Source organism: Perca fluviatilis, chromosome 5, assembly GCF_010015445.1.
Source record: "Perca fluviatilis chromosome 5, GENO_Pfluv_1.0, whole genome shotgun sequence".
Classification (NCBI taxonomy): Eukaryota; Metazoa; Chordata; class Actinopteri; order Perciformes; family Percidae; genus Perca; species Perca fluviatilis.
The window spans coordinates 10841168-10867670 of record NC_053116.1 but is presented as its reverse complement, the minus strand read 5'-3'; the positions used below and the strand labels follow the sequence as shown (position 1 = coordinate 10867670).

General features: G+C 39.2%; 1 long non-coding RNA gene across 5 annotated transcripts in view; it reads left to right on the top strand.

Annotated features, from left to right (window-relative positions):
- The first annotated feature begins 2625 nt into the window (after window positions 1–2625).
- Window positions 2626–26503, top strand: part of LOC120558410 — a 30160-nt gene continuing 6282 nt past the window's right edge. The window contains exons 1-6 of one of the 5 annotated variants that reach the window (XR_005639117.1): window positions 9681–10393; window positions 11278–11379; window positions 11529–11565; window positions 12084–12169; window positions 15373–15418; window positions 15714–16843. This is a non-coding gene — a long non-coding RNA (uncharacterized LOC120558410). Of the gene's footprint in view, window positions 2763–9680; window positions 10394–10943; window positions 11380–11528; window positions 11566–12083; window positions 12170–15372; window positions 15419–15713; window positions 16844–26503 lie in introns of those variants that run through there. The other 4 variants (XR_005639118.1, XR_005639115.1, XR_005639116.1 and 1 more) reach the window with 4 other exon arrangements.

Sequence of the window (26503 nt, the reverse complement as noted above, 5' to 3'; positions counted from 1 at the left end):
ACTGTTTTGTCTTTCACAGTTTTGGGTGGGGCAGAGAAAACATCCACCAGCTGCCTTTTCTAAATGCCACAGGACATGTTCATAAGCACCATTACAGTCCAGAATCTACACACCATCATCATGTTCATATACATATTTCTAATTCATTATCTGTCGCCGTGCACTGCATGTGACGGTGTGACTTGTTTATTTCCTATCCACTCGCGCCCTTCTTTCATCACAAGATCGAGCCCCATGTGCATTCCTCCCCTGCCCTGTCCCCTTCTGCACCCTACAAGGAAAATATTTCCTGAAGGCCATTGAGCGGTGCTTTAGAACAGTCCTGTTGTCACAATATGCCACAACTGTAAAGCCATAACAAAAAGCACACACCAAAGAAACATATATTGGGTTAAATGTGATCATCTACAATCTGAGAACGCAACAACTGCTGCGCGGTGCAAATTTAAGAGGCGTAAATCCCAGTGGACGTGAGCCTTGCTGTATGTATGTACACTGAGACATCTCTGTTATTTGTAACCTACGTGAACTTGAAGTCTGTGAGGTGAAAGCCAAGATATTTTACACACCAACAGACTCCACCCATGTGAGAATATTGAGTTCACGTCTCTTTTGTCTGCTCTACGTTTACTTACTCCTCAGGCTCTCCTGTCTGTCAAATTTAAAGAGTTGGTTTACAAAAATTACACGCAAAGAAATCTTTATTTTCTCATTTTCCCCTAATAGCATCTTGCCATGCAGATTTTGTTTGCCCAGGTTTTTTGCTGAGATCTGAATCTCCTTATTTGAATCATTTACTATATTTTTGAAAGATATGTTTGCTGCGGATTTTGTCTTTGTTGGTTTTCTTGCCTGTACTGAAGTGTACATGATCTTATTTATTTTCTTCTTCTTTTTTTAACATGTTCAAAATAAACTAAACTAAAGTGCCCCGATGAATGGAATTTGCTTTGTGCTGCTCGCAGCATTTCAAAAAGCAACAGCAACATATTTTTGTCTGTTCACAACAAGGCCTTTATACTGTATTATGGAGCGACCTCGTGGACATTTTTCAATGGAACTCCAATAAACTCTGTTATATTGAGGTTTGTGGTGGAACAAATAAAACCAATGCAATATATCTGGCCAGATACCAGAAGTAAGTGAATAAAAATGTTTTATTTGTAATCTGGGTGACCTGACCCTTTATATTTTCCACCCATCGGCCCCTGTACCCCCACAGTATATCACTCCAGATCTTCTCTTCCACAGCTTTCCTTCTATGTCACACAAGTCCCCCAGCTCCAGCATGCTCCCCACCCATCCTTCATCCCATCCAGCTCTCAGTTCCTCCACCCCTCTATCCCTCCATCTAGCCAAGAGAAGTGTATGTGCAGAGGAATCTGGGATTACGAACAGACCTCAGCCGGGTTGTTTTTATTGTGGGCTGGCTCCCCCCTCAGCGTAGCTACAGCTGCCATATACGTCATGTTTTCCTGCTCCGTGCCAAAGCATGCCCCTTCTAAAGTCATTGATGGTAAGATAATATTGGGTGGAATGGAAGGGTGGGAGGTAAAGGCGAGCACACAAGAGAATTAGCGGGACCCTGAGGCCAGGAGGTGGGGTCTGCAGGGTGAGCCTGTGATGAAAATGAAAAGCTCATCAACCTTCAGGTTCATGAAAAGTTTACAGGAATGCCAGAAGGCAGTTTAAGCGAAGGAGTCCATCAAGTTTTTGATCTTGCATTAAAATGGGTTTGAAACCTACAATTTTAAAACACCTCATAATTGTCTGTGACATCGTCTCTCATCTTGCTGAGTTTCCTGCTCCAGCAGGGAAATATACAATAAGGAATGTTCACCAACTTCTTTCCTCTCTGGAACATCACGTATGGTGCTGATACTGACTGGAAAACTGTGAAGACAACATGACCTCTCTGAAACTTAGGCAAGAGAATCTCTGTTGACATGTTTTACCACTGTATAATTACATTATATACAGTGATTTTTATGGGCATTATATCCAGAGCAATAAAGTAAAAGATAGATACAAAGGTCCACATGCTGACATTCTCATTTTCTTTGTCAATCCAAGCTGGAAAAGGAAGAAAGCCTCTACCAGGTTAAGCAGTATAATTTTTTTTTATCATATCTAAAATAGTCAATTACTCAAAATAGTGATGGTTTAAACGTGCAGTAGCTAATTTTGACCACTTGGGGGCAACAGAAACAATCTGTTTACAAATCGTGTTTAATTTGATATGGCATTGGCAATCTTTAGCCATCATTAGCCAACAGTCGCCTATTAGCACATCCAGCAGATATGGAGCAACATTAGCATTCGCTTGAAGTAGGCCTATGGTATGGCTACCTCGTGAATATGTAAGTCCAATATTGTCTCTTCTTTTAGCTCTGCTTTTGGCCTCCATAACGTTTAGTGGAAGTATTAAAATAGGCCTATATTACCATCGGTCTCTAAAAGATAATTAAACTAACTGGTGATATTTGAAAAACAGGTCATTAAAAAAACAATGTATTTCCAGAATTCGAAGACTCTGAAATGAAATGACGAAAACCCTTTTTAAGGTTTCCCGACTTGCGCCTCTGTTTGCCAATCAAAACAAAGATGGCAGCCATAGCCTACCATGCACCTGGATAGATAGCCAACCTGAGTCGCCACTTAGAAAACGGGTTAAACATCTGTTTTACTGTGCAGCGGACGGTATGGTTTTATCCCGGTGGTCAGAGTCTTTTATGGGTTCAGAAAATACCGTCAGAACAGCGGTAAGTGCTTTTAAACGGTCTTCCTGGAGTTTTCAAACTTTGCTAATTGATGCTCTGTGACATGAATGTATGCTCATACATGAGAGGCTTGGCACTGCTAAGTGCTTCACGGTGCTCCACTATGTTCACCAGCTAACTTTGTCTGCTGTTTGGTGCTGGTGGGTAGGTAGCACAGTGGGTTAATGTGTAGCTTTTTTGTTGCCTGCTGCGGCTTGAAAACAGTAAAGTTGCAGAAATAAAACCAGAACAATGAGCTGAAAGATCCTAAAACACTCAGCAGAGCTGAGGGGAACTGCAGAGTTGGGTGATAAACTTAATGGTTAATTGACCAAAAGGTCAGACATTGTGGCTTGTCATAGTAGGAGATGTACATGTGTAATTGATTACATTAATAGAGACTGCATTCCATTTAGGTGAGCTAGTTCCAGGTTGCTGGTATACGCACAACCGGCGCAACGTCATAGAATGTCACTGAACAGATTCACGCCCACTTTTAGGGGAAAACAATCCCGCGTTCCAGCATAACGACAGAGGAAATGTAAATCGCTCCAAACTTTTACTTTAAACAAACCGTTTTGAATTAATAACTATGCCGAAAGGTTGCTGAGTAGTTTGTTGCAGCAACAATACATCCAAAAACCCCGGTCTTCGATTTGTCCTCCTGCCATAATGTCCTAAAATAGATCCTGATAGATGGGCTTTGGCTCCAGGCTATAGACCAGACCAGCGGCGATCAAACTTAGTTTATTAAGGTATTGTGAATGCTCAGGTTCAGGCAAGGTCACAATATAAACATTAGACATGTGTATAAAACAAACAATCTGTTTAACAAGAAAAAAATCCACACACAAAATTATGATCCAAACACACATCAAATTGCATTGACTTCTATGGGACCGTCTATTTTCTATCCCCCAAAAGGGGGCGCGGCCTTGAGTTTTAGCGAAGTACCAGTATGTGACCTTTTTCAGCTGAAATTGATAACCTTAAGGATGGCTCAATTCCATCAAGTGTCCCAGTAAGCTATTTCAGATCATGCTACGTTTCCACATGGCCGGCTATTTTCATAAACGGACATTTTAACCTCTCCGTTTTCAAAAATAACATTGTGCACAGCTGTCAGTTTTCAGAAAAGTGTTCGTTTACACGTACCGTGTATATATGCCGTCAAGAGCATGCCAAACCTGTAGGTGGCAGTGTAATGAGAAGCTCAAGCCTATGTTAGCCAATCAGAATCCTAAAAATAGCGACAACGGCAACGAATCACTTCTTCTCTCTTCCTCGCTCTTCTCTTCCTCACTTCCTCGGCTGCCTAAACCCAAGGGGGTAAGCTTCGCTTCAGAACTTGAGCCATCTATGGCCATTTTGTTGCTACCTGGCCATCACCTCCTGTTAGCATTCCGCTGACCGCCATTTTTTTTTTACGTCACTTGACTGCGAATAACTTTACATCTGAAGCGTTTAAAGACTCTATTTGTCCATTGTTTATTTCTAAAGAAACACGACAATGTATAAAAGGCTCCATTACCTTGTACCTCACGTTATGGCTCCGGAGCAGACGCTTTTGTAAAAATACGCTAACGATTGTGTCATAACCAAGTGACTTACTGTCGCACAGTAGAGGAATTACCGTATAGTACAGGAGAAGCTCGCAGGCAGTTTTGACTTACGTTAGCTGTTTAGGTTTAATTACTAATGTTAACTAGCATGTTAGTTGGCAATAATTAGCCTGTGCTTATGTTATCTCCTTACATATACCTACACTGTCCATCTCTGTAAGATTGGGAATGATTGAGATTTCTCTTGGCACAGCTACCAGAAGACTTACAACTTTCAGACACGTTGCTCACGTCACAGTTACGTTGTCTCTGTCAGTTGGAGACTGTGCAGTAAAGCTGGCCATCACCGGAAAAGTGCTTCTAATAGCCTTCACTGGTCTCCGTCCAGAGCAATGGGGTCTATTGGTCCATTTTATATATGTCAATGCCTAAACCTCTGTTTGTCTCAGTTTACATGCAAACATGCAAACAAAGTTTTCCCAATCTCCACTCTGGCCAGAGTTTTTAGAAAGAATTGTTTTCAGAGGCAAATTCTCCGTTTGTGTGTAAACGAAGGGCACAAACGAAGGGAAATGTCTCCGTTTTTCAAAAATAACCACGTACGTGTAAACGGGGTAGCTGCATGCACAATACCAGGGCCTCTCCTAAGTGGAATGCAGCCATCATTAATGGTTTTGAATACACCTGTGCTTTTCCTACTATGACATGTCAGCATGTCTGCCGTGAAAAATGTCTATTGTACGTGCTGGCTAACTTTCCCTTTCACTGCGACACTTGATGGAACTGAGCCATTGTTAACAAAATTAGTTTCACCTGCGTTTTTCTTACTGTGACAAGTCAAAATGTCTGCCGTGAAAAAGGTCTATTGTCACCAAGGGGGTAAGCTTCGCTTCTGGACGCGAACCCGGCGCCATTTTGTTGCTACAAAGCCATCACCTCTTGTTAGCATTCCACTGACCGCCATTTTTTTTTTACGTCACTTGACTGCGAATAACTTTACATCTGAAGCGTTTAAAGACTCTATTTGTCCATTGTTTAATTCTAAAGAAAAACAACAATGTATAAAAGGCTCCATTACCTTGTACCTCACGTTATGGCTCGGAGCAGACGCTTTTGTAAAAAATACGCTAACGATTGTGTCATAACCAAGTGATTCGGCCTGTCGCACAGTAGAGGAATTACCGTATAGTACAGGAGAAGCTCGCAGGCAGTTTCGACTTACATTAGCTGTTTAGGTTTAATTACGTAATTTAACTAGCATGTTAGTTAGCAATAATTAGCCTGTGCTTATGTTATCTCCTTACATATACCTACACTCTCCGTCTCTGTAAGATTGGAAATGATTGAGATTTCTCTTGGCACAGCTACCAGAAGACTTACAACTTTCAGACACGTTGCTCACGTCACATTTACGTTGTCTCTGTCAGTTGGAGGCTGCGCAGTAAAGGAAGAGATCACCGGAAAAGTGCTTCTAATAGCCTTCACTGGTCTCCGTCCAGAGCAACGGGGTCTATTGGTCCATTAATATATATGTCAATGATTGTCACTAGGAACAACTCCTTTCATACAAGCAGTGTGTTACATCATTTACATAAGCAAAATGTGGTTTAAAGCCTCTAAAAATGAAGAGGTAGCACATTTATAGAGCTAAGTCTCCAGAAGTACACAAATACTTAGTAAACAGATAAGTGCTAATATAATAGCTTAATGCCATCTAGGTGTCTTCAGATAGAGCTGACTGGATAACTGGCTGCGTGCTCAGATCTTAGCCTGGAAAGAAAGTTATACTACATACATCTGTAAGTATACTGTTACTGTGGAGAAGAGTAAACAAAACAGTTGTCAGAATTAATTATGGTGGACAATTTAATCACTTAGTGGTCTGTGAAATAGCTAAACAAATGGCTGTGTGATTCTACAGAGGATGAAATACACACAGTATCAAAGCAGGAAGGTCAATCAGGGATAAATATCTGAATCAGTACACAAGCTAACAAAATATCCCGTCCAGGATCTGTGTTCAAAATGCTGACCTGGAATCAATTAACACAACTCTAGCTTTTTCACCTGTTTTAGGTTTTTAAGACTTAATGACCAACCAATTGACTAATTCATAAACGAACCAATACCTTGAAGAGTTTCAGAGGAAGAGGAAGTTTCAGAAATGTACTCCACTTGAACTTGATGAAATGATTTATGTTTTTGACACTTTGGCAGCAGTGAAAGGTTTTGTTTTTTTCTCGTGCAACAACACCCTTGCATGAACACAACAGTATGCATCCACCCAGACTCACATAGACATTCTCTCACAATCCAAAATGCATGACATCTGGTGAGAAATGTAATGTACTTTCACATACTTTGAAAAAAATAAAAGCATGCATCATGGGAAATGTACTATGCAATTTCAAAGCTGGGATCCACATTAAGGGAGGGGCCCTCTGTAAGACAAATATGGGGCCCCACTGACGCATGAGGGAGTGGCCAGACACATCCTACTTGTAACTATCAGACAGATGTGTCAAAGGCCAATGGGTTTTTAATCGATGCTTATGTAATGAAACTTTCAACCCTTATAAAAAGTCACCACAAAACTTGTTTGTTGTTAATAAACTGCAGGTTATTGTCATGTGTGGTATGAGGCAATACTTTATATTATGTTTTTTTTATTCCTCCTAGGGTATTATTATAAGGAGTCTAACTATCTAACATGACTAAAATCACTGTTAAAAGTAAGGGACTGAGGGATTTAGTGCTGCAGTATCAAAGAAATGAATATACTAATGAATGAATGATGGAAATTGAAAAGCTCAAATTAAATATTTTGTTTCCATAGACACCTAAATGGCAAACAACAACGGAAACTTAAATTGATATCCCGTCTGTTTCCTGCACATAGCTCCTTGCTGTCGTTGTCTATTACCAACATCTGCTGGAAACTATCTGGAAGGCATTGTCTCTCTTTTTTTTTTTTCCAGTGATGCAACTGTCCACACATCACACCCTGTAGTAAACTGTAGACCATGTAGTTGATTGTATACTAATAATAATTTGCTAAAGCTGACTTAGTACATAATTTAATATAATTTATCAGGCTGATGAAAAAAAGCGTGGGATAGTGGCCTCTCAATACTTAAACTGAAATGTTTATTAAAAGTGTACACACTTTGAAACAAGCACACACACAACATCCTGCAAATGATTTACATCAGCCCATGTTGAAATAATCCAAACCTTAGATGGAGTGACGCATACAGAGGAAAGTGAAGTTTGAATATGATTGTTGGGTTAGGATGCCCCCTGCTGTGGCCTTAGGGCCAAACTAGAGGCAAACTGAAAACAGCAAAGTCAAAGTGAAATGAAACAAATAAAAAGCAAACTGAAAACAATTTGTATAATTTTAAGAAATATCCCAACCACAGTTTTTATTTTTAAAGTGCTATATAAATAAAGTTTAGTATATTGTATTATGTGCAATTGAAAATACAAAGTATGTAAAGGAAGATCAGAAAAAGATGAGATAAGCTCAACTTAATTGAGCACATGCAGAGAAACAGAATAGTTACAGCAACAAAAAGAAGTACAACGAACAGATCCAAAGTAAATGTAATAACCTTAAATAACTAGAATACTATACATTTTATGAGCATATACTGTGTACAAAATGACGCTGTGAAATTACTAAATACTATGTACACCAATCATTAATAGAAAGTGTATTAGGCAAAAATCACAATTATTAATTACATAAATTTGAACAAAAACCGCAATTGAGGTAATGAAATCCGGTGGTGGGTAAATAAAAGATTTGGAATTACTTGTACATACTTCCAGAGTTACTTTATTATTGTATATGCCCATAGCTAAATGAAGGGTACATAATGGCTTAAGATCATACATTTCCAGTTGCATACATTTAGTACACGTGAGATTGTTTTCCATGTTAGTTAGTCCTTCTGTTCTCCATCAGCTTCTCTCTATGGGGTTCTACATGAAGACACACTTTTCTGCCAAAGTTAGAACAATGTGGGTTATATCAAATTAGACATTTCTGTAGGCTATTTATGTTTTTGTCCTTGCTTTTATTGGTGTTCTGAAGTGGGCAGGTTTCAGCTGGAAAAGGTGATGACATATGTTTCTGAGATCGCCCAAGCCTTACCCACAGAATGTTTGTTTCCTTTTTTTATTTTTATTTTTTTATATACCCAAATGAGCTTTATTCTAGTGTATTCTCAGTTCTGGAATTGTACCCATATACTCTGAAAATCCCCCTGGGTTCTAGCAGTTTAATTTGTAACATCTTTGCTGATCTATTGTCTATGGAGCAGTTGCAGACTGATGACATCACAAATGTGAGTTTTCGCAATCTAGTTTTTGGATTGGGGAGACAGTTGTTCATGTTTAATAATATTATGTCTTTGACCACAGGAATAGCATGTCTAAAATGGGTGTAGTTCCCTGTTTACGTGTGATTATTGCTTATTTAGTAATAAATATCAAATTGTATAGACATACTTTGAATAGTACTTTTGAAACCAGGTCTTCAGGGCCTTTTTGAGCATTTTAATTTAAGTGCCTAAGGGTATGCGTATAATTTATTTATACAGGTGTCATACCTTATTAGTTAGCATATCCTATAATTGAACTAAATCTGATTTAGATTTAGACACTTTATCTACTTATCCACATTAAGCTAGTACAGATTTTACTTTTCTGTTGATGGAAACAGCTTAACCCTTATGTTGTCTTTCCGTCAAACCTTTTTTCATACGTTTTTGACGCCTTTTTTCACAGTTTGTATTTGCTTTTTCCAACGTTTTAAATTGTTGCATTTTTCTTCTACACATTTTCAGCTTTTATTTCTACGTTTCATATTTTCTGCTATAAAACAAAAATTGAAAACGGGTCAATGTGACTCAAAGTCAACACAAGGGTTAAGCCCACAAAATCAACTGCTCTTTGTTCATCTCCCTGCGGTCGACTTATTTGAAAGGAAATGTAATCTAGCAGGTTAGTGAACTGTATTCTTGAATGCTAATTTACTTGCACTGTTATTGTTCATTCATAATAGGAATGAACAATAACAGTGCAATAACAAGTAAATTTTCAAGAATACAGTTAGATAGATAGATAGATAGATAGAATTACTTATGAGCTTGACATAATACATTTGTTTTCCTTAATTATACAAACAACATGCGCTTCCTAAAAGAGGAAAGAAAAGGAAGTTCAGCTTAAACCGGAAGTACAGAGAAGTGGATCCTCTTGTTTCGACTCTGCGCCCTTTGTAAACCTGCGTCAAAAGCACGTGATCCTGTTGACGCCTTTCGTAGCGACGTCCAATCAGGAAACGGGGGTGTGTGTTGGTGGGCGTGGCTTGTTTGTGTTGCTGTGAATATGTCGATGGCCAGTGTTTTTCATTAGAGCAAGGGACAACTCTGGATTCGATAATGGCAGGTTAATGGGAGCTAATGACAGCTAATGACGGAGTAGAAATAGTTTGAAATAGTTTGAACACGGACGACCTGTTGCGAAGAAAGAGGCGCTGTCGGTATAGTAAGTCATCGCCCTTTCCCAGAGAGAGAGTGTTTATTTACATCCAGCTAGAACGTGATTTGCTCCAGTGGATAAAATAACGTTACCATCGTGTATATGGATTCAGGTGTAGTGCTTCTGTGGTGCGCGCGGTCGGCTGTATTAGTAACGTGCGTCTTTTGTTTACACTTGTTCTTGTACCGTATGATGTTTCTAATGTTACAATTTCCCTGCTTATTATTTTTTTTATTGTATAATTTGTTTTGAAATTGTTCAAACGTATTTTATAAAGGCGAGTGAGAAATGCGCATGGCCATGATTTGATTAGCCTATTGCGACGTAGTGCGCAGTTTCCAGCGTTGTTTCCAACGTTACCCGGAAACAAGCGAGACATTTGCTCTCAGCTGCTTCCTTATAAAACATGTCTGGGGGATTTGTGCCTCATTTTTCTTCGGATCCAGAGCATCAGGGTGGGATGGAGAGGTGTGCTGGATGCTTGCTGCAGGAGGATGTTGCGCACTTCAGTTTACCTCAGGAGTGAGTGCCGTTTGCATCCATGCAGTACTGCGTAATGATTTCATTTGTGTGGTAGATGTGGTTATTGTCTATTTTAATTTTGGTCTGTTAGACTTGGAATATATTTGATTCAACTTGTTAGATCCCTTAATGTCAAAAGTATAAGTAGCAGGTTACTAAGTTTAAAGTTTAAAGAGGAGGGAAATTTCTTTAAACTGTTTTCTCAAAAAAAGAAATCATGAGAAAAACTATATTGTAGCTACTTTCTCAGGACCTTTTTAATCATTGCACTGACTTTGATTGGTTTTGTTGCACCTGTTAGTGTGTCATACTGTGCGTAGTGCCATTTCCAGCTGATACTGTATTTAAATTGTAACATAAAGGAATGTAAAACTACTTATCAATTCATTTAACAGCATTTTGCTGCATATAGGCCTGAAGTTAAAATGATCTAATATTGTTTTCCCCATTGTTCATTTGCAGAAATAGATTTTCCTTCAAAAAAGTTTATTTACATTTTTTTTCTTCTATTGATTCTTTCTAAAGACAAATTTAATTAATTTGTCTTTAGAATTAATTGGAAAGCCAAAGTGCGTGCGCCTGCTGTGCCAGTGCCTTGACTCAGCTCCATCCATCCATCCAGAGGTTTCTATGTCATACGCACTTTTTATTCCTGATGTAAACAAACCCTCCAAAAGCAATACTCTTACTTAACACAGGGTGGTGTATTTGTGCAGGCTAAGATCTTTTACAGAGCATGAAGTTGTCAGAAACCGTGTTCTTGGAATGAGTCCGATATTTTAAGTGAACACTACAGAGTGAGGGTAAAACAGCAGTAACTACGTGAGAGCGGGTGGAATGCATGTTTATATTCATCTTGTGCTTTGTGTCAACATTTTGAACAGGAGGATTGGCACATCCATCGGTTGTGCTTTGGCCCGACATCAAAACATCAAACCCACTGCAGTCGGCTGACCGATTGATTTGCTGACTGCTTCAGTGGCACAGTAAGAGAAAATGTTGTTAGTTAATAGTGTGATAGACTGGGCTCTAAGGACATAAATATATTGGCGAATAGAACAAAACAATAAACGGAAGCTTTGAAAATTGATATTGCTTGCCTTCCAGATAAATATTGCTATTTCTCTTTTCACAGAGATAAAGCAGGTATTACGTTCAACTTCTTGTGAAAGGTAAGAGCCGGTACACGTCCCAGCAATCACAGCCAGCAACATCTAAGACGAATGGTAGTATGGTAGTGATTGCAAGTGCAATAACAGTTAATAAATATAACATGTCAAAAAGTTATAGGTGAATTGGTTGGCCAGTTCCATATTCAGCAGTCATACATACTGTACATACAACCAAAATTACAGTGTACACAATATGTACTTTTCTCTGACTTTGTCCAACACTGCGATGCCAGAAACGGCTGGGCTTTGGGGGGGCTTTTCGGCCTTTAATTTTTGACAGGACAGCTAGGTGAGAAAGGGGAGAGAGAGGGGGAAGACATGCAGGAAATCGTCACAGGTCGGATTCGAACCCTGGACCTCTGCGTCGAGGCATAAACGTCTCAGTATATGTGCGCCTGCTCTACCACTGAGCCAACCCGGCCACAAGGGAAACATTTTAATTCACTTGGTAGTGTGGTGGGTTTTTCTCAGGACCTGCTGACGATAAAGCTTTCAATGACTTATTTTTCATCATACAGTGAATGGTGCTGCAACGCGTGCTGACATCCCCAGGGAGAGCCTGTTTGCGTTCTTCTGAGTGGTATCTGCAGAACCACTGAACCAGGTAATACCAGAAAAAGATTACACTGTTTACTTTCAATTAAACACTTTAAGAAGGTTATAGCTTTTTGCCTAAATGTACGTGTGGGTGCATTTAGGAGCTATGCCCATTGTTCCCAATACAGCCAAAAACAATATCAATGGAGCTGACGAGGCACCTTTTCAAAGGGAGATTAAGGTTTAGGAAGTGGAACAGGCATGGCTGATAGATGACATAGCTAAAATTAACACACTACCCACTGGATGAGAAGCATAAATAGCAGACAGGAAGGACCGGCACTTGAATGTATCTTTTAAAGCTGTAGCGTGTCTCTGTCAGCATAAGCACAAACCACTGTCACAGTAAAACCTCCCATTCTCGTTAGAGGCTACAGGGTGCAGTATGTTGGGAAAAGCAATAATTCCCAATTTATCAACAACACTTGAATATCTGTAGTGATTGGATATGGATATAGTAGTACTGTCACGGGCATATGACAGCGTTGAATATAAGATACACATTAAATGCGCCAGTTATTTTATATAGAGTGCAAAGCAATGCATTTTTTTAAATGTAAATCTTTCATCCAATCTTCGTAGCAGGAAATGGAGCACCAAACCACCTTGCTCAACTTGCATTCATATTCCTAAGTGTTATTGTAGTTAGCTTGCATAGGATGCACATACAGTGCCGTGAAAAAGTATTTTCCCCTTCCTGATTTCTTCTTTTTTTTCAAACTGTCATACTTAACTGTTTCAGTTCTTCAAACAAAATGAAATATAATACAAAGGCAGCCTTAGTCAACACAATATACAGTTTTTTTAATGATCATTTATTGAAGGAAAAAAGTAATCCAACACCTATATCATGTAAGTCAGGACTTTGACTCGGCCAAAATAGGGATGCACAGATCCCATACTAATTTCGGCTTTAGGGCCGATACTGACTCAAATAGCTAGGAAAGTAATGTTTAAATCAAGCTTGATGTTGTCTTACTCATAAAAGAGTGATCCCAGACCAGTGAGGCATACAGCCTATTAATCAAACACTGGTATCAGATCGGTACTCTGTATTGGCCGATAGCCAAAGCCCAGGTTTCAGTATCGGGGCTGAGAAAAAAAAATCGGTGCTTAATTTAGTTTATTTTGAGCCATTCAGAGGTAGACTTGCTCTTGTTGCTGTCTCGTTGTCTTGCTGCATAACACAGTTGAGCTTGAGCTTCAGATCACAGACTGATGACCAGACACTCTCCCTCATAATTTTCTATTGGACAGCAGAATTGATGCTTCCACCAATTATGGCAAGTTGCCCAGGTCCTGAAGCAGCAAAGCATCGCCACACCATCAAACTACCACCACCACGTTTGGTATGATGATCTTATTGTGTAATGCATTGTTAGCTTTACGCTAAGTAACGGAAGCCATGTCATCCAAAAAGTTCTACTTTGGACCCATCAGTCGACAGAACATTATCCCAAAATGCTTGCGGGTCATCACTATGTTTTTTGGTAAGTGCGAGACAAGCCTTTATGTTCCTCTTGGTATGCCTTGCAACTCTCCCATTGGTACCAATTTTTTTTTTTGCGCAGATTTTTTGTCAAGGTGGAATCATGATTGCTGACATTAACTGAGGCGAGCGAGGCCTGCAGTTCCTTAGATGTTTGTCAAGGTTCTTTTGTGACTTCCTGTTCCTGTCATTGTACTCTTGAAGGAATTTTTTTAGGCCAGTCACTGCTGGGAAGATCCATCACTGTTCCAAGTTTTCTCCATTTGGAGATAATGGCTCTCACTGTGGTTCGCTGGCGGAGTCCCAGAGCCTTAGAAAGGGCTTTGATATGGACTTTCTTCCTCATCTCGCCTGGAATTTCTTTTGATCGCACGCGTCATACTGTGCTGCTTGTTTAGACCTTTTAGCCAACTTCACATTGCTATTTTAGTGATGTTTCGATTCATCAGGGCTGGCAGTAATCAAGCCTGATTGTGTCTGGTCTAATTGAACCCAGTTATCAATTCAATGTGGTTCATTGGTTGAATGTGTAACTAAAGGGGCAAATTGGTGTTGGATTATTTTTTTTTTCTTTAATAAATGAAATGATAATGTTTTCTTAGGTTATTTTTGTATGATATTCAATTTTGTTTGAAGATCTGAAACAGTCAAGTGTGACAGATGTTCAAAAATAGGACATCTTCATCCTAGAGGAGAACATAGACCTGAATCCTCAAATCAATACCATCAAACATGCCTTGATCCCTGAGATCCCTTATATTTCCCATATAGCTTGAGGGTGAAAGCTGATTCTTTTGCCGATGCTCTCTCCTTTCTCAGTCTTGTAAGGTGAAGCTGTGGGCTCCATATCCTCTGGTTCCAGTGGCGAATTAGTAGGTCACAAGTTACAAGTGCTTTAGGGGAGAAAATGTACAGCCACATGAAAAGCCAAATGAATGATGAGACCTGTAACTGGAGGATACTGAAACATTTAATACATCGAAATAGAGGGATGGTGCATGTGTGCCTCGTGTAAACTACAAGGTTTAGGCGATCAGTGAGTCAGCATGGCACCATAGTAAACTTAGTTTACTGTTGTTCCCCTGAGTTCGAGCCAATTGTTATGATGTTTGGATCACATTGTTCCCTGTGGAAGTGTTGTTCCAAGTTTGAAAAAAAAATAAATAAAAAAACCTGAATCATTTATGAACCCACTAGGTGAAGTGGTAAGTTGGCACAAATGGGAACTTTGTTTACCTTTTGTTTACTGAGACAAAGCTTTTATTTCAGCTTAGCACATAAAGAGGACTTTATGCTTCAGCAATGCAGACAAACCTAATAGGCACAGCCTTGTTTAGAACAGACAAGCTCATAAAAGAGACAGAACCAAGCTTTGTTCCTCTTATTTGCAGCATTGCAGCAGAAGCTACTCTAACACAAAATGGCTAATTTGGCACATTTAAGACCAACTACCATAACCCAAACAAACATTATTTTTCATTGGATTGACCTTTCCCCGGACTAATTATGGATGGTGATAGTGGGGAAACCATTCATAGTGTATGTTTCCTGATTTGAACTTCAGCCAAAGGTTATTGTCTAATGGAGTGTTCCACATTTGTCATGACTCACATTCATGTTATAAGTCAAATTGGATCATTCCAATGTTTTTCTTTAGGGTATTATGTTTTGGTTTTGCATTCTAAAAAGTTTTTATTTTTTTCCTTTTTATCTTCCCACAGCTACATCAGTCTGATTTTTATACAAATGAAGAATCATCTGATTAAGGTATGTAAACAATCAGATAAAAATGGCAGAGACTCATGTCTTAAAAAAAAAAATAAAAAAAATAAACTCAGCTCTTGTTTGACCTAACCAAAACAGACTATTTATAAAGCTGGAACACAGTCCTTTTTAAAGGAACCGCTAAATTCCTGGCTTGCATAGATGATATACTATTTTTTTATACTACTTTTTTTTTTATTAATCTTCCCTTTTAACAAGATTCATGATAAGTTTAGCTGAATAACAGTATTGTTTGAACAGAAGCAGAGGATAAAACTGTTCTCTGCGTTTCCTCTAGGCCAGAGCTGTGGTAGGAAGCGCCAGGAACTGAAAGAGGAAGTACACGTGGTAGTGAGTGTGATTGTGACAGTCAATCCCCTCACACTGTATACCTTTTTTATTTATTTATTTTTTATGTATAAACGCTTGCTTCACTCTGGAGATCAAAAGTAGTAACATTGAATAAGGAACAGCATGTATTCTGCATCAGAAATCACTGTAGTAACCAACGTATGGGTATTACAAAAGCATCACATCACAACGTAAACAGAGCACCATGTAAATATTCCCTTTGGTGCAGATTCAGAGATAAATAGTATCCCTCATTAGACTGTATTTTTATTTTTTTTAAAGAGCCAAAAGACAATCTGAGCGCTTATGCAACTGATACACATGCTGGTGATGTGCCTTTAAAAGCAGTGGCTTGTCAGGTGATCGAGGAGGCTCAGTCAGCTCAGCCTCACAGACACAGGAGCCGGTGCGTCTCTAGCCGAGAGCAGAGAGGAGTGCGCCAGAGAGGAGGGCAGCGGAGAGTGAGAGAGACCCAATTATATGGGAGGATGGGGGAAATGGGGGCACAGCAACGTCACAGAGTGGGGGACAGGGAGCCATGGTGGTAGGGTTCCCTTTAACTGGACTCTGCTCATGCTCACTTGCCTTGTGTGGCAGCTAGCAAGTGTGTTTCAGCTTGATCAAGAAGTTGCGTTGTGTATCCACAACAGTTGTATGAAAGCACAGAGAATTAAGTGCTGCGTCACACTCGGAAAGAGGGATGGCGTGATCATACGCGCATGTGCACGGCTGTGCGTGCATTGGCACGTACATATGCATTTGTGTGGGTTCTGCTCTGTATGTGTGTTTGCTTCTAGTAGCAGTGTAATGGCAGTTCTGCCGTTGAAACAAGATGAAAATAAAGAGTGTGTGTGTTTGAAAGGCAGGCAGAACAGGAGAGAGAGAGATACAGGGAGGGAGGGAGAGCAAGTCGGAGAGAGAGACCGAGAGAGAGTTTGGATTAGTTGCTACGTCACTTTTTCATGTCAGGAGAAACAGAAGCTGAGATAACAGAAGCCCAGAGTCATCGAGTTTTTTCACCTGAAGTCGACACAATGGTTTCGGACAACCTCGTCTTTCCCCTCCTCTTCCTCCTTGGTAGTTTTGATCTGCTCTGCCTGTCGCTACTATATGTATGTCTGTGTGTGTGTGTGTGTGTGTGTGTGTGTGTCTGTCTGTTTGCTGTCTAGGTCCTGTGGGCTGGTATCGGGAGTTTCAACATGGATGCTGTTGTCTGACATAGTTTCTCTAGGTCTTGTTCTGATAGCATGGTAAGGTGTGTGGTTTGTGTGGGCAGAGGTGCGACACGGGGGTTAACAAAAGAATATTCTGGAGTGTTCTTAATATCACAGCGAAGCTCGGTCAGGAATGTTTTGCCGAGAATTATCAAGGTGTTCGAACATCGCTTTTTTTTCCACCTTAAGAAATATGATTGGATGATTACATTGGTGTGAATACAATCATGCATGGTGGCGTCTCGCCTATTATGAAACAGTATTAGACGTTTAATACACCAATATATGGGATTGTGCGCAGATGCAGCCAGGTGGACGTTACAGCAACCTTAAAAAAAAAAAACGAAAGGATAAGTTCGTTGTTGAATTCAAGTCAAGAGGCTAACAATTTATATGTCACTACAGACGTACGTACGTACATATATGTGTCTGTGTTCGAACTGTTGATTGCTGGCCTACTTTGTGGTTAACTCTTGATGGAGTCGAAGGAAAGAGTAAGCATGGAGAGCCAAACATGTATGAAGGCAAAGACTGGTGGGGATCCAGCTGTATGTTGCTATCGGACAACAGATCAGATCGGTGTGTGTGGCTAGTGGCTCTTGTGTCATGTGATTTGTTTTCACTCTTCAGGGCCACTGGGATTTGCCAAAACCCTTCCCAAGACACATTTGTTTCTGCGTAGTTAGGAGAGACAGAGATGGTGACGCAGTCATTTCTGGGCTGGCCTTCTCTTTACTTTAACCAGTACACAGCTTGTAACTCTCCCTTTCTCTCTCTATCTGTTATGTATGTATCTATCTATCTATATGTCTCTCTTGGAGAAAGGGAGCAACAGAAGGGGTCTAAATGCCATGGCTTAGGATCAGAGAGCAAGCGAAAAAGGAGGAGAGAGGAAAAGAGTGACAGAGAGAGAACTTGTTTACCTTGCTCTCTTGGTGACTCTGCTTTGGCTTTACTCCAGTTCACATGCACTGGACTTCCTAAAGCTGCTGCATCACAGGCCATCGTGCCAAAGCTGGATTCTCATTGGGTGGGAGGAGCTCCCCTGGCTCCACAAGCTGCACAGCAGTGCTTTATTGGCTTAGTGCAAGCAAGCAGCTGGAGTTCAACATCTGATTGGTTTAAAAAAAAAAAAAAAGCACTGTTCTCTTATACAAAGGCTTTGCAGTTGCAGAAACACTTTTCCATGGATACATTAGAACCATCTATGTTTATATGGGTAAGCCTGTTAATATATTGATAAAAAAAAGCTTTTTGTTTCCCATGTGGGTTTAGAAAGCTGGTGTGAAAGTGATGAATCAGATCACTGACTGTGTTTTGTTTGTGAAGTGGTTATCATATATTTATCATATAGCCAATGCTATCCGTACCTGCTACTTATGATGCAGTGGGCCTACCTCAGGCCTTAGTAACACATTGTCTTACAGGAAACTTAATTGTTCTTTTTTTTCTTCTTCTGTTCTTTTTTTTCTTCCGTACGTTTTTTGCCCCACTATTACTTCTGCATTCCTATTTCTACCTTTCTAGTTTCTACTAAAATATTAGGCGTTTCTCACACTTTTTTACAATGTAAGTCAATGGGAGATATCTTCCAATCCTCTTAAAGGACAATTCCGGCCCAAAATGAACCTAGGGGTTAATAACGTGTACTGAGTCGACCGTTCTCTGGGACATGTTTTCATGCTAATCGAATGTGCTAATCACCGGTTTGTGCTAGCTTGTTTCAAGCTAGAGACACATTCAATTAGCATGAAAACATATCCCACAGAACGGTTGACTATGGTTGATATGGTACACATATGTTATTAACCCCTAGGTTCATTTTGCGCCGGAATTGTCCTTTAAACCCACTCCACTTCACAAACGCCAAATCCTTCCGCATACTTTCAGCTTCAGACTTCATTTAAACTTTCAACGGGTTACAAGACTTTGAACTGGCATTCAACGTTTTTGACCACAACTTTCACTTGTCATGCACAATTGATACAGAAAAGTCTTGAGCAAAACCACTAATGTGTCTATCCGCCCACATTACATGTGTACATCTTCAGCCAAGTCTTGAGATGCTCAAAGAGAAGAGATTTCAGCGATACAACTTTTTACAAGATGCAAGGTTTTTTTTTTTTGTCAAGTAGTCCCTTTCAGTGTTTTTTTCCCTCTTTATTGTCGAACACATTTTACAAACAACAAGCCAGGTTGAACACAGCTTCAAAATCAGTTTCAAAATCCTTATATGTCTGATTTGTAAAAATTTAATTTCTAAAATAAAAAAATAACAATTAAGAAAATAATATAAAGTGCATAAATTGTGAATAATAAAATCTATATGTATGTGTGTGTAATAAATACATATAAATGGTCTTCAATTTAAATTATTCAAACTATTAAATTGTACAACCTCTTAGCAGTTCAATATTTCAGGGATTATCTCTGTGGGTTGTGACCAGTTCTACTCAACAATGACACAGCACTTTCCCCAGATACAGAGACACACAGCAGATTGTGACTGGCTGATTAGACCTCCGTCAGTTCTTGCCCGTTTCTGATTGCTGCATTGCTTTTAAGCTAGTTTTGCTATCTCTCTACTTTTTTAATTGTTAAAGGGACGGTTCACCCCATATTCAAAGATATATATTTTTTCCTTTTACCTGTAGTGCTATTTTTCAATCCAGATAGTTTTGGTGTAAGTTGCCCAGTGTTGGAGATTTCGGCTGTAGAGATGCCTGCCTTCTCTCCCATATAATGGAACTAGATGGCACTCTGCTTGTGGTGCTCGAAGTGCCAAAAGAATACATTTGAAAAACTCAATATCAGTGTCTCTTTCCAGAAATCACTCAATGTAATCCACAGGCCTGGTTGTGAGCAGTTTCATGTAGGAACTATTGTCTTTCTACCGAATTACACCGTATCACCACGCAGGAGGAGGCATACTCATGGACGAGAGGCTGGCTTTTGGTTTTTGGTTGATTCTTTCCAAAAAGCCCTTCATGCCTTTTCTCTCTCTCGTTCACAACTTTGTCGAAGTTACCTTCAACTTCAGAGGTAGATATGGCTAATTTTTGTCTTGGATAGAGTCACTATCAAGGCCTAGGTCTGGGAGAAATTGTGCTGAAGATCAAGGTGCTATTGTAGGGTCTCTCTCTCTCTCTCTCTCTCTCTCTCTCTCTCTCTCTCTCTCTCTGCGTGCACCTCTCTCAGTGTGCGTGCACCTCTCTCTGTGTCTGTCTATCCCTCGTTCTGTCTCTATTTGTTGTCTCTCTCTCCATTTTGAAGTTCTACTATCTCTGCAAACTTTCTTTTAGGTACAGAAACAATTCAGATGGAAAATGGTTAATGGTTACTTTAAAAAGTTTTTTTCTACCTTTGTTTATTGATTTATGTATATATGAATATTAAGCTGTTTTCATTTCTTTTTTGTAATATAAGTGAATAGGAGAAATCTTCAAATCCTCTTCAATCTACTCCAATTTGAACTTTTGCATACTTTCAGCTAGACTTCATTTAAGCAGTTTGACAGTATTACAGTTTAGCGTCCAGCTTTTCTATTTGTGTGTATTAAAACTCTTCGCTCCTTTTTAGATAATGCAGTTCAGGTTCTATCTCTGCCACTTTTACATTTCAACTTCCATGTTTTTCAGCACTGCAGTGCAATGCATTTGGGCATTTTTCAGGCAATTAATTTGACATTTCTGCATTTTCAGCAATGCTTTGCAGTTGATTTTATCTTTGAGCATTCACCTGCATTTTCTGCAGGAAATGCATTTTCTATTTTTCTTATAATTTCCTTCGTAGTTTCCTTTTTAAAAGAGCTATAAAATGTGTACTAATGAGACAATAGTCTAAGACATTATTTCAGTTTAGTTTGTTGTGTTATGTTTATAAGCAGGTGTTGATTTCCAGATGATGATGTTCCATAAAAGACCTGCTAAAATATTAATTACTAGAAAGAAAATTGACAGAGATCCATTTAAACCAAAGTAAACATGTTTATTTGATGACATTTTATTCTCCATATTAGGGTTAGAAACAGTTCACAAAATTCACGGTTACCGAACCATGAATATCACAGTTTGGCCGTCACAGTTTTCAGTTCAGTTTGGTTAGTTTTTTTGTACAGAGGAAATTCTGGCTGAGAACATAAGCACTTCCTCATTGTGAAGTCTTTATCAAAAGAATAGATTTTCTAATTAGTGCAAACAAAAATGCAGCTTGCATGGCTGGATTTTGTTAGCTTTCAGTGGATTTTAATCAAAAGGAGAAGTGCCACTGTGTTATTAAAAACAACACAATAAGTGTAACATAACCCAAACACACCAAAACAACACTGCTCTGTTCATTCTATTTTCATGTTCCTCTCCAAGAAAATACATTTTCGGGATTAACTGTGTTGCTGAAATGTCGGTGAGAGGGGATATTATAGCGCACCTCAAGTAACATGAAAATGCTTAAGTTATGGATTGGATTGCCCTGTCTGAATCTGCATGGAGAGGCTGTTTTAATGCTGCGGGGAGAAGGAGTTGCTCTGTCTTGCTCTGTTTCCTCCTTGCGCTGTCAACAGCACACTGTTGTGGTGTCTCTGTAAATGCCACTAGCATAAGCCACGTGTACAGAGCTTGCACACAGGTGCCGCTTTATCCGCCACTTTCCCACTACTTTTTTGTCATTGTAGCACTAAATACGTAATGCTCCGACATGGCAGACCAAGGCTGACTGGCAGCTGCACTCTGTACCTCAAACGGTGGTTTCACTGCAGCGCGAGGCTTTTTTTCCCTGATGACTTCATTTCAAGTTTTTTTTTCTGCACTTTTGGACAAAAATCTGTGAGGCTAAAATGAACCGAACAATATATATATATATATATATATATATATATATATATATATTAGCCCCGAACCATGACTAGCGAACCGAACCGTTCAGATTTTTTACTTGGTTTGAGTGATTTTATTTTTTATATTTTTGTTTTTAAAAGGTAAAACTTCCTGGATTCCAGCTTCTTAACCCTTGTGTTGACTTTGGGTCAAATTTACCCGTTTTCAATTTTTGTTTTATATCAGAAAATATGGGACGTAGAAATAAGCGCTGAAAATGTGTAGAAGAAAAATGTAACTATTTAAAATGTTGGAAAAAGCAAAAACAAACTGTGAAAAAAAGGCGTCAAAAACGTCGCCGTTTTTTTTTTTTCAAGGTTGACGGGAAGACAACACAAGGGTTAAATGTGAATATTTTCTAGTGTCTTCAATACTCTATGACAGTAAACTATATATCTTTGAATTGTGGACAGAACAAAACATTTGAGGGCGTCATCTTGAACTTTTAGAAATACTGATCAACATTTTTCTCCATTATCTGACATTTTATAGACCAAACAACTAATCGATTAATTGAGAAAATAATCGACAGAATACTCAACAATGACAATAATTCTAAGTTGCCATAAGTTTGCATGTGACCTGCTGTGCACTGTCAGTTTCTAGGCTGCACCAGCAACTAATCAGAGTTAATTGATTCAAAGTGTACTGATAGACACTACCTAAGTTTCCATCCACTTGTCAATCGAATTATCTGAAGTTCGGTAAAAAAACTCATGCGAATAAAGCTGGTGAAAGTGTGTTTCCATCCAACAGCTTTAAAGCGAATAAAAACCTGTGCGTAATGATGTCACATGCTGTTTTGCGATTAAATTGGTATATCGAATTGATTTGAGACATTTTAAGGTGTTTCCATTCACTTTTGCACTGAATCGCACAACATTCAAGCGAACTTTTGCGAACAATGTTTTGCTAGACAAAAGTAGTAGTTGTTGTTGTTAATATGCGAGACAACTCTCTTTTTTGAGCAGTGTGTCGCTGTTTGAGCGCCTTCCATTTACTCCGCAGGACGTCCCGCGGCTTGTCGTAAGGGACATTCTAAAACGCTTAACGTGAAAAAGCTTAACGTGGTTGAATGTATCTAAACAACGATCAATCATCACCAGATGTATCATGGTCATATCTTGACATGAACACTTAAGCCTGTCAAAAAAACTAAATCGAAATCCAACGATTATAGAGCGGTTATCTCACGTTAATGTTTTCTTCATCATAGTGTCAGATAACGCGTCCTTCTTTTACATTGGGTTAGATTTGACCGTTTTAAGTGGTTATGATGAGCAATATAGGAGAGGATTTTTGGTGATGATTGAACGTTCTTTAGATACATTAAACCACGTTAAGCTTTTTCACATTAGGACTTATAACGCCAATGAGAACCGTGGAGAGTCAACCCACAGCCGCTCCGCTGCCCTGCTGTGAAGCAGAAACGCTTTGTCAGATAACGTCCATAATAATAGGATTTTGAGTTCGATTTTTTGACAGTTTTCCGTGGTTATGAGGGGTAATATGAGAGAGAAATTTGGTGATGATTGATCATTGTTTAGGTACATTCAACCACGTTAAGCTTTTTCCATAGGCTCTAATGAAGCAGAAACGCTTTATGTCAGATAACGTCCATAATAATAGGATTTTGGGTTCGATTTTTTGACAGTTTTCCGTGGTTATGAGGGGTAATATGAGAGAGAAATTTGGTGATGATTGATCATTGTTTAGGTACATTCAACCACGTTAAGCTTTTCCATAGGCTCTAATGAAGCAGAAACGCTTTATGTCAGATAACGTCCATAATAATAGGATTTTGGGTTCGATTTTTTGACAGTTTTCCGTGGTTATGAGGGGTAATATGAGAGAGAAATTTGGTGATGATTGATCATTGTTTAGGTACATTAAACCACGTTAAGCTTTTCCGCAGGCTCTAATGAAGCAGAAACGCTTTATGTCAGATAACGTCCATAATAATAGGATTTTGGGTTCGATTTTTGACAGTTTTCCGTTATGAGGGGTAATATGAGAGAGGAAATTTGGTAATCATTGATCATTGTTTAGGTACATTAAACCACGTTAAGCTTTTCCCGCGTCATAGGGCCATTGATGAAAGAAAACATTAACGGAGATAACTTCTATAATCGTTGGATTTCGATTTAGTTTTTTGACAGGCTTAAGTGTTCATGACAAGATATGACCATGATAAATCTGGTGATGATAGATCGTTGTTTAGATACATTAAACCACGTTAAGCTTTTCACGTTAAGCGTTTAATGTCCCTGTCGTAACTGTTGGTAATTTCCCGTAGCGCCCCTGATAAATGATGGCATTTCTTAGATTTTTGCTATCTAAAATAGCCGTTATATTTTTCGTTAAATTCAATTAAAAAGTATCTTGTCTCCCTCGTTCCACTTACATCTGTTTTTTGTTTCCAACGAGCGGAAATACTGGGCGGAAATGAACTGAAACTTCTTCTTCTTCGTTTTATTGCGGGTTGCAACCATAAAATGACCTAAAACTTTATCGCAATTCATTATTTATTCGGCAAATAACATTTCCATCAGCGTTTATCGCATAAGCCGTATATCGATCAAGAGAAAATCCGATGAGACCGAACGTATTTTCTTTGAGTCGATATTCATGAAATTCAATCGGATTTTACTGTTTCCATAAGGCATTTTTCATTCGATATCACTTAATTCGGATAAAAACGTGTGGATGGAAACATAGCTACTGTTTAAATTTTTTAAAGAGTTTATACTAAATGACATAGTCCCTTCCTACAAATTGACAGTGACATATCTCCTTTCAATGAGATTATGGGAAACTATGGAGCTCCTAAAATAAAGCCTTACCTAGGACTTCCTGATCACTCTTAACTTAAAGAGAGCATCTTTTGCATAGTGTGCTTGACTGACACTCTCTGATACCTGTGGTGAGGAAGGATTTAAATCCCTAGACAAAAGAGGTCTTCTCGCTCTCCTGGCTCAAATTCCAACATGCAAAAATGCCACATTTAGATGATGCAATAGTGTGTTTGGCTGCCCATGGTCTGCATTGCAGCTGCAGCCTCTACAGTCAGCGTCTTTCTCTCCTCCAAATGTGCTGATGGTATAACATACTGTATACAATCGCTGCCTATTTATTTTTCCTTTATGAAGATGGTCGTAAAGAAGATGATTCTTAGCGTCTGTGCTGAAGCTGGTACTTTCCCAGTCACCTCACCAATATGGGGGTCCCTCCTTATCAATGAGTTAACATCACGGTTAGTCCAGCAGTCTGTGGCTATATATTAACACAAGTCATACTCATGACACCCAGTCAGATACAAAAGTACACTATTCCAGCTTCCCTGCAGACAGCTGATTTATGTTATCTGTATTTTTTTCACAATAAGCTATATTTTAACTTGATAGTATTTTGTAGATGTGTTTAAAAGTACAACTGAAAGCTAACAACTTGCTTAAAATGCATGTTACATTGCAGTTTACTCACTCAGCACTTTACTGTTGGTATTATATTCCTATTTCTCTGGAAATAAGGACCGCTGTGAAACTATGGGCTTCCCTAGGGTGCTTCACAGTTCCATTCTGATTCTGTCGTTGAATGCTCACTAAAGACCTCCTGTCCCTTTAAATCTTGTATAAGCATTACACAACAGGTCCAGTGGCACACAAGCAACAAACAACCCGAAAAAGAAAACTGACAGGGTAGGGTTGAGCAAGCCAGATGAAGAAACCAGACACCTACGGACAGACAGGTCCGCTGATCAGAGCCCTCACTGTGCCTACAGTGCAAACACACATATATAGCACACAACCTTTAACACATAAACAGCCCCTACGCAAAAATAAAAGCTTGGCCAGGGCTCTCATTTATAAAACTGTGCGTAGGATCCTTACTAAAAGTGTACGTACACCCAAAAGCCAAAAATGGCGTACGCCCCCCCCAAAAAAAGTCTGATTTATAAAACCGTGTACGCACATCTGTAAGCAATGTTCCCTTTATAAATCACCGATTACCCACAAGTTTGCGTACGTAAATCAGCCTCTTATCCTGCCCTGTACACGCCCATTTTTAACCATGAATGGTCAATGCAAAGGACCTCGTCAATGCTGATCAGTATGTTAATGACCCTGGCAGTTGTTCTTTCGTTACGCCGAATCTTGACGACTGGTGGGAAAAATGCAAAAAAACTTCGCTGGTGAATTGCTGCAAATTGAATTATAATTTCGGGCCTGTTCTCGCATAGTGTAGGGAAACCTGATCTATAACTACATGTATTAATAATACCGTCCAAAACAGCAGGCATTAGGCTACGTCACTCAGGGACAGCTTCAATGTAACAGACCTATATGATAAGATTTAACAGAACTATATATTGTATCCAAACAAGCCTTAGTGATAAAGTTGAAGATTATAATATTTATATAAAACACTGCCATTTCCCTCAGGAAACACCCGGGTGCCCCCAGAGTGGCGAGGACAATTAAAGTGATTGTTAACACCTTGCCAAAATCACAGCATCAACTAGTGGTATTCCCCCCCCACCCTAAGATACTATTTGAAGACGAAAGTCTAATAGGCAAACCACTTTTCTTCATGCAGGTTTGGTCACGAACATTAAGGTTAACGATTGCACGAGAGCTTAACACTGTATTTTC